A 10,250-nucleotide genomic window follows, 5' to 3' on the forward strand; every position below is an offset into this window, starting at 1 on the left:
ATACAAATTAAACACAGAAAAGCTCTACTTCAAAAAATTTTAACAGTTCAAGAGAAAAGTGTATCAGTTGTATTATAGACATTTAAAACTTAGCATACAATTTAAATGTCAATGGAAAAAAAAAACAAAACAAAACAGTAGGATCTGACATTGTTGTATGATAGCAAAAGAACAAACCTCTAACACTTTTTCATTCCATTTTTAACCACACCAGTGAGAATCAAAATTGTCAATTTATCCAATGGCAATTTCTCCACACCAGAAGATGACTCTCAAAAGAAGAAATAATTTCAGTTTTTCTTGCTTTCAAAATGTTTTATCCAATCCTGTATTTCTTACAGGTTTTGAAACAGGTAGAAAATAAGTGAGAAATATTCCAATGAATGAAACATACCAAATGTCAGTAATAAGCAAGACACATTCCTTTGGGGAAATGGCTGTTAAAAAAAATCCTGTCTGTATCAGCAAGGAAATTCAGTCTTTTTTTTTTTCTTCTTCTTCTTTAAAAATCCGTTTTTCCTAAAATATCATTCCACAAAATTGAAGTGAAGGACTAAAAGATCAGGAGTAGAAAGGAGGGTGGGGCACACACACCATTAACACAAAAAGGAATAAAAGTGTACAAATGTTAAGCAGTTTATAACAGGTTGAAGAAATTTCCTCTTCTGCAGGAACTAGTGAAGAGGGTTCACTGCCTTGGAGCAATGCCTCTTCCCACTCCAAATCCTGGTTTCTGCACCATGCCTCCTCAAGGAGGGCCTCTCATTCCACCACTCAGCGCACCTTGAGGGCCTCCAGGTCCCCGCAGGCGGTTAGCTCTACGGTTTTCTTCCCTGGAGGCTCGAGTCTTCTCTTCCAGATTCAGACAGACTTCACCTCTGAACATGATAGGCCTGTTACTAAGAACTTTCTGAACAGGTTCAGAGTCATCAAACACAACAAACCCAAAATTGGGTAGTTTCCCACAACTGTTAATGCGCAGCTCCACCACGTTCCCATAGTTTTGGAAGAAGTCTTTAAGCTCTGATTTATCCACTTCATGAGGCAGGTTGCCAATGAAGAGTTGGTGACTGTCAGGGTGTCTTACAATTCTTCGAGGTTCAACATCACCTTGCTCACCAGCCTCACAAATTGGTCTAGGGCCCCTCTATGGAGGAATATTGATTCGTTGTTCTCGTATTCTTTGATCCCTCTGAGGTCTTTGCGGTGGAATCTGAGATTCAGGCTTAGACTCTGGACAGGGCTGTGAAGTTGGAACTTTAACAACATGAGGTGGGATCCCAGTAACCGGAACAGATCCACTGGGAGGAAGATTCTTACTAGACACAGATGCCCAAGAAAATGTCCTCAAGTCTTCCTGTGCTGTCTGAGCTATGTCTGCAGGTGCTGGGGAAGCCCTCTGCTGAGTCTCCTCAGGAGCACTGTCTTCTAATACTGGCTCAGATTTCTCTTCTTGGATTTCAGATACAGGTTCTTGTTCAGGTTCTGGTTCTGGATCAGGCTCTGGTTCCGCAACAGTTTCCTCTAAATGTTCTTCTAAGTCATTGCTGACAGTCTGATCATAGAAAGTTCCAGCATCATTGGCTACCACCTCTGGTGTCTGCTGTCTTTCTTCAGGCTCCTCTACTTCTTCCTCAGATTCCTCCTGAGACTCAGTGACAAAGCCACCAAAGACTTCATCTTGGTATCTGAAGATATCATTATGAACATAGAACTTATTTGCAACAGAGCCCTCAGGAGCAAGGACAAATGTCTGCATAAATCTTCGCAAGGCTTGGTTGTTATTAGAGAGCAAGTCCATCACCTGGATCACCACACCATCATTCAGAGTAGCATGAGCATCAACATGGTGAATCTTAGTGTGGCAATTGGTAAAGTTTTGTGACATCACTTTCCTATGGATTTCTTTTTGTCCATAGACTGCATCTGCTGGTTTTCCATTTGAATCCAATCCTCCATGGACATAAGAAGAGTTCTTACCATAAAATCTATGTAGCATGTCTGGGGCCTGGTTCAGCAGTGTATAGTACTGTCTCACAAATTCCTGCCCGACCAGCAGGGGACTAGGCTTCTCCATAACCATTGCTTTGGTCAATTCAACCTGCACTCCTGAGCGCGAGAGGAACAGGTTTTGCTCCACAACTGGGCGGATGGCAGAGAACCCCAACGCAACTGCGTCCACTTGGAATACATTTCTAAGTATTGCACCTGCATTAATGTTGCCCAGATTGGTTCTTTTTGTACTCTGACCACTGGTAATCTTTCCAAGTAAACATATCCAATAATGTAGATGCCCCCAATAATTTCCAGGTGTGGTGTTTCTATACAGTAAGCACAGGTGTGCAAATCACAAGATCTGTAGTTCAAACCCACCTGCATGGCAGAAAGATGAAGCTTCCTTCTCCCATGAAGATTTAAAGCTTCAGAAACTCTATACAGGATCACTACAAATCGGAACTGACTCTACAGCACTTAACAACAACATAGAATCAGTAGGCTTCATTTATATCTCTGTTTTACTGCTATAACACACATGTACAGCAAGGTGACAGTAGTACAAAAACACCAGTCACTTGACCTGCTCACAGATCCCTTTAGATGAGGGATGGAGATCATCCAGCCCACAGGCCATATGGTGGTGGTGGTGGTTATGTGCCGTGGAGTTGACTCCAACTCATAGAGACCCAGTATAGGGTTTCTGAGGCTGTAAACATTTATGGGAACAAAAAGCCGCATCTTTGTCCGGCAAAACTGCAGGTAGTTATGAGCTACTGACCTTAAGGTTATCCACTGGGAGGAATTCATAACCACTATGGTACCAGAGCTCTGTCACAGGTCACATAAGGGCCGCAAAATCATTTGGTTTGGCCTTTCCAAAGCAACTGTAGTTGCAGCCATCACATTTTTGTTGTGGTTTGACTAAATATGGTTAATATTGATGATTGATTTGTAAGTTGATAATTCTGTATGGCCCGCGAATGATATAAATTTTGGCAAAAATGGTTCCCCACCCCTGATTTAGATCAATAGCACCAAACCCACTGTCACTGAGTTGATTCTGACTTGTAGTAACCCTATAGGACAGAGTAGAACTCTCCTTAGGGTTTCTGAGACAGCTTCATATTTCTTGCATGGAGTGGCTGGTGGGTTTGAACTTCTAGTCTTGTAGTTACAACACAATACTTAACGTGCTATGCCTCCAGGACTCCTTGACTCATGGTGAAGTTAAATGCTTCCTGATGAAACCTGTTTTCTTCCCAAAGAATCAGTGACATTGACACAAAGGTCAGGACTCTCAACCAGCTAGTATTTAGGGTTTACAGCCTTGGATGGTCTAGAGACTGTAAACTCTGTTGGTAATTGACCTGGGCATTTCAGTTGTGGCAAGCATACATTGATCACAAGAGTTAACTTTGATCTTTCCTTTCCAGTTACAGGTGCAGAATGGGCCTGTAGGACACTGAGGTGAAGGGGAGCCAAGTGCTATTCCCATAGCCATGGTCCTGGTGCCAGTATTTGCCCTCACCATGGTTGCAGCCTGGGCCATCATGAGATACTGACAGCAGCTCTGATAAGCTTGGTTTTCTCTAGTGTCCCCTAATGATGTTACATTTCTTTCTTTCATCCTTCTTCTCTGCTATCTTTTCCTGAATCGGGCTGCAAGCTACAAGGTCAGCAGTTTGAAGCTACTAGTAGTTCCTCGGGAGAAAGATGAGGTGCTCTGCTCCCATGAAGATTACAGCCTCAGAAACCCTGTACAAGGTCGCTATGAGTCGGAACCGACTCCACAGCACATAACAACAACAACAACATACAGGCAATACATGATTTAAAGTGACTGATACCCACCCAGAACCTTGATGTTCAAAATCTACTCCCAACTCTCATGGGAGAGTAAAAGTGTTATTTGAAGGGAAGCTCAGGAAAAGACTTAAACAAATTAAGAGTTATAAATGTACTAAGTCCATCAATGGACATTCAGCTACCACCCAAAGAGAAAGAGGTCCAGTCTTCCTATCACTATATCTTTTTTCTTAGCTGGCATGCCTCAAAGGCTTCCTGTATGAAATGAGAGGAAGAGAGGATTTTTCTTAGTGATCTTCCTTGGGACGTTTTTGTGTTCTTTATTTTCTTCCTAACTACACACCCAACTACCTATATTGAACAGAGAACAATGAGTGGAACCTTTTTATTTCAGAACATATTTACATATATGTACATGGAGAATTCAAGAAATGAAACAGTTACTCTTCTCTAGGTTTCTTACTTAAGGGACCATCTTCATTGAGGAATTTGAAGAGACATTTTAGATCATATAAGATGGAAGTGGACCTTTAAAGAGGATGCCTAATCTGAGTCATTTTAAAAAGAAACCAAAAAACAAAACTGAAGCAACTAATCATATATTTTTCTTGAACAATATTTCTTTTCATAGTATATACTGTGAAGCTGAAGTAAATGGGATCACCCAGCTCTTCTCAAGGCAATGTGTTCACAAAATTTTGTGCTATAAAGATAAACTTTACCAATCTCTGGGCTACCCTAGTGACATTTTGTGTACCTCACATTTCTATTAAAGGATTATCATAAATGATTATAATCTGGAATATGGCAGTAGCATCAAATCCATCCAGGGGAAAAACTATAAATGGAAAAAAGATAGAGTCTCCAAGGTGGTCCCTTAACCTGTTAGTCTGTCTAACATTTTTTTATATTTCTAGTAACAGTCAAAACTTAAGAAGACTTATTCCCTGGCATGATGGACATAAAATTAGGTCTGTTTCTGTATTCAGTTAGTATGAGAGAGCCTGGATGACTAGCTTTTTTTGTTTTGTTTTTTCTTTTGTCTCACTCACACCCCCCCCCCCCCAAAAGCTCTAAGCACTGGTTACGCCTTTTAATTTATAACAGTTTTGCAGGGGAGGAGGAAGGAAAAGAACCTTATTTGTTTTGGGGAATATGGGCGTTAAGTGGGTGTTTCTTAGGAAAAGCCTGGGAAACGAGGATATCAATGAAAATATACTAGGAAATACCCGATATATCAGTAAGTTTTTAACCATCCTATTGTTGTAGTGGACTCCTGGTATGGCTCTGTGGGTTAATATGCCAGACTGCAAAACCATTTGAACTGCAAGGTTGGTGGTTCAAGCTCACCAGCAGCTCCTTGGAAATCCTATACAGGGTCACTATGGGTCAGAACTGACTCAACGGCACTTAATAATAACAACAAAAACATTGATGTAGTATTTAAGATTGATCTTAAAACACAGGCTAGCTGAGAAAAGATTGATTTTCTGAATTTAGTAAAATAATTTCCGTTCTTCATGTATATTGCCCAGACTGTAGATCTTATGTTATCTTGACAGCCAGATAACAAGGAGTTTCCTTTAAGCAGTCAGTCATATCCAATTTTAAATTATTGTTTTACAAATTTTGATTAGAGATCTGCAATGCCAATGCAGTTTTTACAAAGAAAACACAGGGTTTTGGTCTTAAAGGGCTCCAACTAGGAAGAGAACAACTCCCTAAATAAAAATGAAATTAGTCATATAAGTGTTTCAATGTAAGTTGGTTTTGAATGTACGATGAAGACTTCAAAAGAAAAGTTGCTCATTTTTGGGGCAATCGAAAAAGTTCCAGGAAAGCTGGGGACAAACCAAGGACACTTCAGGAACTCACAGTCTGGTTATGAGAATTTATAAGTAGATGAGAAGTTTAAAGTGTATCATAAAGTTAAGTAACACCTGAAAGCAGTAATAAAAGAAACGTTAACACAATGCAACAACAGAGATGTACAGACAACCATCGCATGTCTTTGGGAATTCAGAAAAAGAAAGCTGTTAACTAATGAAATCAGGCTGAAGAAGAAAGGGGAAGCTTTTAAAAAGAAAATTCCCACACTGGGGAATGGAAAAGGCAGAAGCGTGGTGGCCAGGTATGAGTGGCCCTACCCTACTCTTCCTGGTTGTCCTTGCCGCCACTGCCAAAGTTGCCAGGAGCCTTTTGTATCTTGGTGTTAAGTTGTAAGCCCACTGCCCATGCTCCAGCCCTCCGGCCCACCAGCTCTCCTTCAATTCATCACCACTGCCAACTCAAGGATCAGGTAGGCAGGTAACTTGCCCTCCCACCCCACCCACCGGCCTTTGTTTTGGCACCAAGGAAGATGTGAAGTTGGATTTCGCTTCCCTTTCACAATGCAAAGAAGACACCAAGGAGTAGACCTATGCTATGAGGCAAGAGATGCATGGAATTTTACCTGGATTATTTTTAGGCCTATATTCTTCTGGTGTGAAAAGCAAATTACATATACATGGAATAACACACATAAAATGCATAAGACAAAATATTGAAGCATATTTTATTAAACTAAACTTTCAATAATTATTTAGGTACTTACTCTTGGACACTGCAGACAATCCAGTTGAAAATATAATACAGTTTTTTCTCAAAGACTTAAGAGTTCATTGATGGAAGCTTACAAACTGGAGGAAATATTCTTGTCCATTGAAATGCAGGGATCTCCAGGAGTGCTGCCTTTGTTATTGCTTACCTAATGGAAACATTTGGAATGAAGTATAAAGGTGTGTTTTCTTATGTTCAAGAACGAAGATTTTGTATCATTCCTAATGGATTTGTTCATCAGCTTCAGGAATATGAAGCCATCTACTTAGCAAAAATAATATTTTTGGCTTTATCTTCTAGAACTGATCTTTGAAATTTTCCATTCAGCTCTTGGACCTCCTCATTTCTTCCATTTGCTTTAGATTTCTACGCTGGAGAGCAAGTTTCAGTGTCTCTTCTGACATACATTTTTACCTTTTCCTTCTTTCTTGTATTCTCAATGACTTTTTGCTTTCTTCATGTATGATGTTCTTGATGTCATCCCACAACTTTTCTGGTCTTCGGTCTTTAGTGTTTAATGTATCGAATCAGTTCTTCAGATGATCACTAAATTCAGGTGGGATATAAAAGGTCATATTTTGGCTCTCGTGGACTTGTTTTCATTTTATTCAGCTTCAGTTTAAATTTGCATATGAGCAATTGATGGTCTGTTTCACAGTCTGCCCCGGCCTTGTTTTCACTGATGATATGGAGCTTTTCCATCATCTCTTTCTGCAGAAGTAGTCAATTTGATTTGTATGTATTCCATCTGGTGACTCCATGTGTATAGTCGTCTGTTATGCTGTCATAAGAAGGTATTTAAAATGAACAAATCATTGGTTTTGTGGAATTCTATCACGCCTTCTCCAGAATCCTCACCACTGGACCAATAAACAATTCTTAAACAATGGAGAAAAGATTGAAGTTGTCAAGGACTTCATTCTTCTTGGATCAACTGTCAACACTCACGGAAGCAGCAGTCAAGAAATCAAACAACATATTGTATTAGGCAAATCTGCTGCACAAGACCTTTTTAAAGTGTTGAAGAGCAAAGATGTCAGCTTGAGGACTAAGGTGCACCTGACCCAAGCCATGGCATTTTCAATAACCTCATATGCATACGAAAAGCTGGACAGTGAATAAGGAAGACCATCGAAGAATTGATGCCTTTGAGTTCTGGTGTTGGAGGAGAATATTGAAAGTGCCATGGGCTGCCAAAAGAAACAATAGATCCCTTTGGAAGAAGTGCAGCCAGAGTGCTCTTTAGAGGTCAAGATGGCGAAACTTCATCTCTCATACTTTGGACATATTGTCAGGAGGGACCAGTCCCTGGATAAGGAGATCATGTTTGTTAAGGTGGAGGGTCAGAGAAAAAGAGGAAGAGCCCCAATGAGATGGATTGGCCAAGTGGTTGCATCGATGGACTCAAGTGTGGCAGCAGTAGTGAGGTTGGCCCAGGATTGGGCAGTGTTTCATTCTGCTGTGCATAAGGTCACTGTGGGTCAGTACTGACTCAATGGCACCTAACAACAACAACTTAGCAAAATTAACAATACAGATGATGACACCATTTTGGATAGAAAGAATCTGTTCATTCTGGTACCACAGATAGTTTTAAGAGAACACATGAACAAGAAGAAGAATTTGGAAATATGCAAATGATGACTGCACAGAATGGCCTACTGCAGAGCAACATTATAGAGTATGTGAATTTCTATATAAAGAGGAGGAGATACTAGCAACAATAATAATGTGAAATGATAAAACATACGTAGTTTCTTTTCAGTTTTATGTTGCTTTCAAACATGTTTCTCTGTAACATGTTGAGAAACATTTTAAGATGATTTTGGACTTCTGCAATTCATGGCACTGATGGTTTTACTCCTTTTTTCTTAAAATTTTACAAATTTATTATAAACCAAGAATTTTGGACTTACAAAGAGGTATTATTTCAATAATGTACTTTTCATACTTGAAATTTATTTGTTGCTTTAAACAAAATGCAAGTCAGGGGAGATTTGCTGTAAAATTTGAGTAATTGATAAATGAATTTACTAAAGTTTGCTAAAAATTAATTTTTTGTTCTATATATTACATTTAAAAATAATTTCAATTCAATTTTATCATGGAATGTCTAGCAGAAACATTAAAATGTAGGGATCTGCTACATTTCTTTTTTAGTATCACTGAATACCTTAATTACTCTTTTATTTTAGAATGTTTTCTGGATCCTTTATTAATAGTCATGACATTAGATAACTTCTCTATAACATGCTCCAGTTACTGCTTCCTTTTCTATTGCCTTCCTAATCTTTTTATTCTATTATTTAAAAAACCCATGAAGTTTAGTGAACAAAGGAAAGTATTTTATAGTACCAGATGTTCCCCCAAAAGGATAGTGCTATGTTTCACATGACTTTCTATTTTGCATTTCTTTTGGTAAAAGAGTCATCTAAGCTGTTTTTGCCCCTTTGTCCAGAATGGTTCTAACTAGAACATAATATACTAATGTAGCACTGTTGTGTTATTTACCCCTTAAATGATGAAACCCAGAAAAGTGCCTTGCATCATTAAAAAAAGAAATCCTCGTGATCTTTATATTAATATGTAGAATAGTGAAAAGTTCTTAATGATTTTTTTTGGGGGGTGGGGGTTTGTATAAAAAAAAACCCCACATAAATAACTTTAAAGTATAAGGCTTGAAAAACTCAGTAAATTTTTTGGAATATATAACATTTTCTTCTGTTCATTTATGTTGTCTTAGTGATTTTGTGAAGTTCCTCAGACAAAAACTTCCTTTGAAGATGCATTAATTGAGGAAAGTGATTTGTGGGAGACTTTAGTGTGCTTTACATTAGCTTTATAATACATTGTTTACATTAATCCAATTGCCCCCTATAATCTGTATTAACAAAGTCACTTTATGGACCCTTTAGATTCTGTACTTTTATTTATATATAACTTTTTCTAAGAAAAACAATTTGTCTACTTAAGTATATGCTGTGAGGCAGGAGACGAGTTTTTATAACTTTTTTTAAAGTTCTTTATTTTTCCAAGTTTTTATTGTGAATTATGTGATAGTTTATATGGGAGAACACCAGTTTTACATTCATCCTATCGTATGTCATTTCATTGCAATGATTGCAATCCCTCCATGCATCATCAAACAACCAATGGGTACACCCTACAAGCCTGCCCCATGGACACCAGCAATACAGCCTCTCTCCCTTCCAGATTCCAGAGTCCCCAGCAACTCCATCTCTCCACATCATCATCTCTCCCTCCATCTCTGACATAACTGCTTCTCTGGGTAGGGTCCCACACTTCACTCTTTTCCCTTGATGGTCCCAGGGACCATCACTCCTGTACTGCAAAATCAACCACTCCCATCTTTTTTTTTTATGTTTTATTGTGAATTATGTGTCAGTTTACATGGGAAAACATTAGTTTTACATTCATTCTATCATATATCGTTTTATTGCCATGGTTACAATCCCTTCCATGCATCATCAACCAACTAAAGGGTATACCCTGCAAGCCTGCCCCCCACACATCTCCCCCCGGTCTTCAGCACACAGTCCCTCTCCTTCTCTGTATCTAAAGTCCCCAGCTGCTCCATCGCTCCATGTCATCCACTCTGCCTCCATCTCAGGCATCACTGCTTCTCTGGGTAGGGACCCACTCTCCGTTTTTCTTCGTTGATGGTCCTAGGGACCTCTGCTCCTAGGCTGGAAAGTTAATCACTCCCTTCCTTGCTATAAAACATCTACCTTTACATTTCCAACCCTCACAAGCAGTCCTGATAAAAATTATTCGCTATTGTATCACAAGAGACCCATCTGCATTTCATTTCATCAGCCCTACCTAGA

The 10,250-nt window shown here is 39.2% G+C and overlaps 2 pseudogenes; one reads left to right on the forward strand and one right to left on the reverse strand.

Annotated features, from left to right (window-relative positions):
• Window positions 1-688: 688 nt before the first annotated feature.
• On the reverse strand, window positions 689-2,083 carry LOC102840584 (annotated as a pseudogene).
• Window positions 2,084-5,585: 3,502 nt separating this feature from the next.
• On the forward strand, window positions 5,586-8,120 carry LOC102841339 (annotated as a pseudogene).
• The last annotated feature ends 2,130 nt before the right edge of the window (window positions 8,121-10,250 follow it).

This window comes from Chrysochloris asiatica, unplaced genomic scaffold (genome assembly GCF_000296735.1).
Source record: "Chrysochloris asiatica unplaced genomic scaffold, ChrAsi1.0 scaffold00540, whole genome shotgun sequence".
NCBI classification, from domain to species: domain Eukaryota; kingdom Metazoa; phylum Chordata; class Mammalia; order Afrosoricida; family Chrysochloridae; genus Chrysochloris; species Chrysochloris asiatica.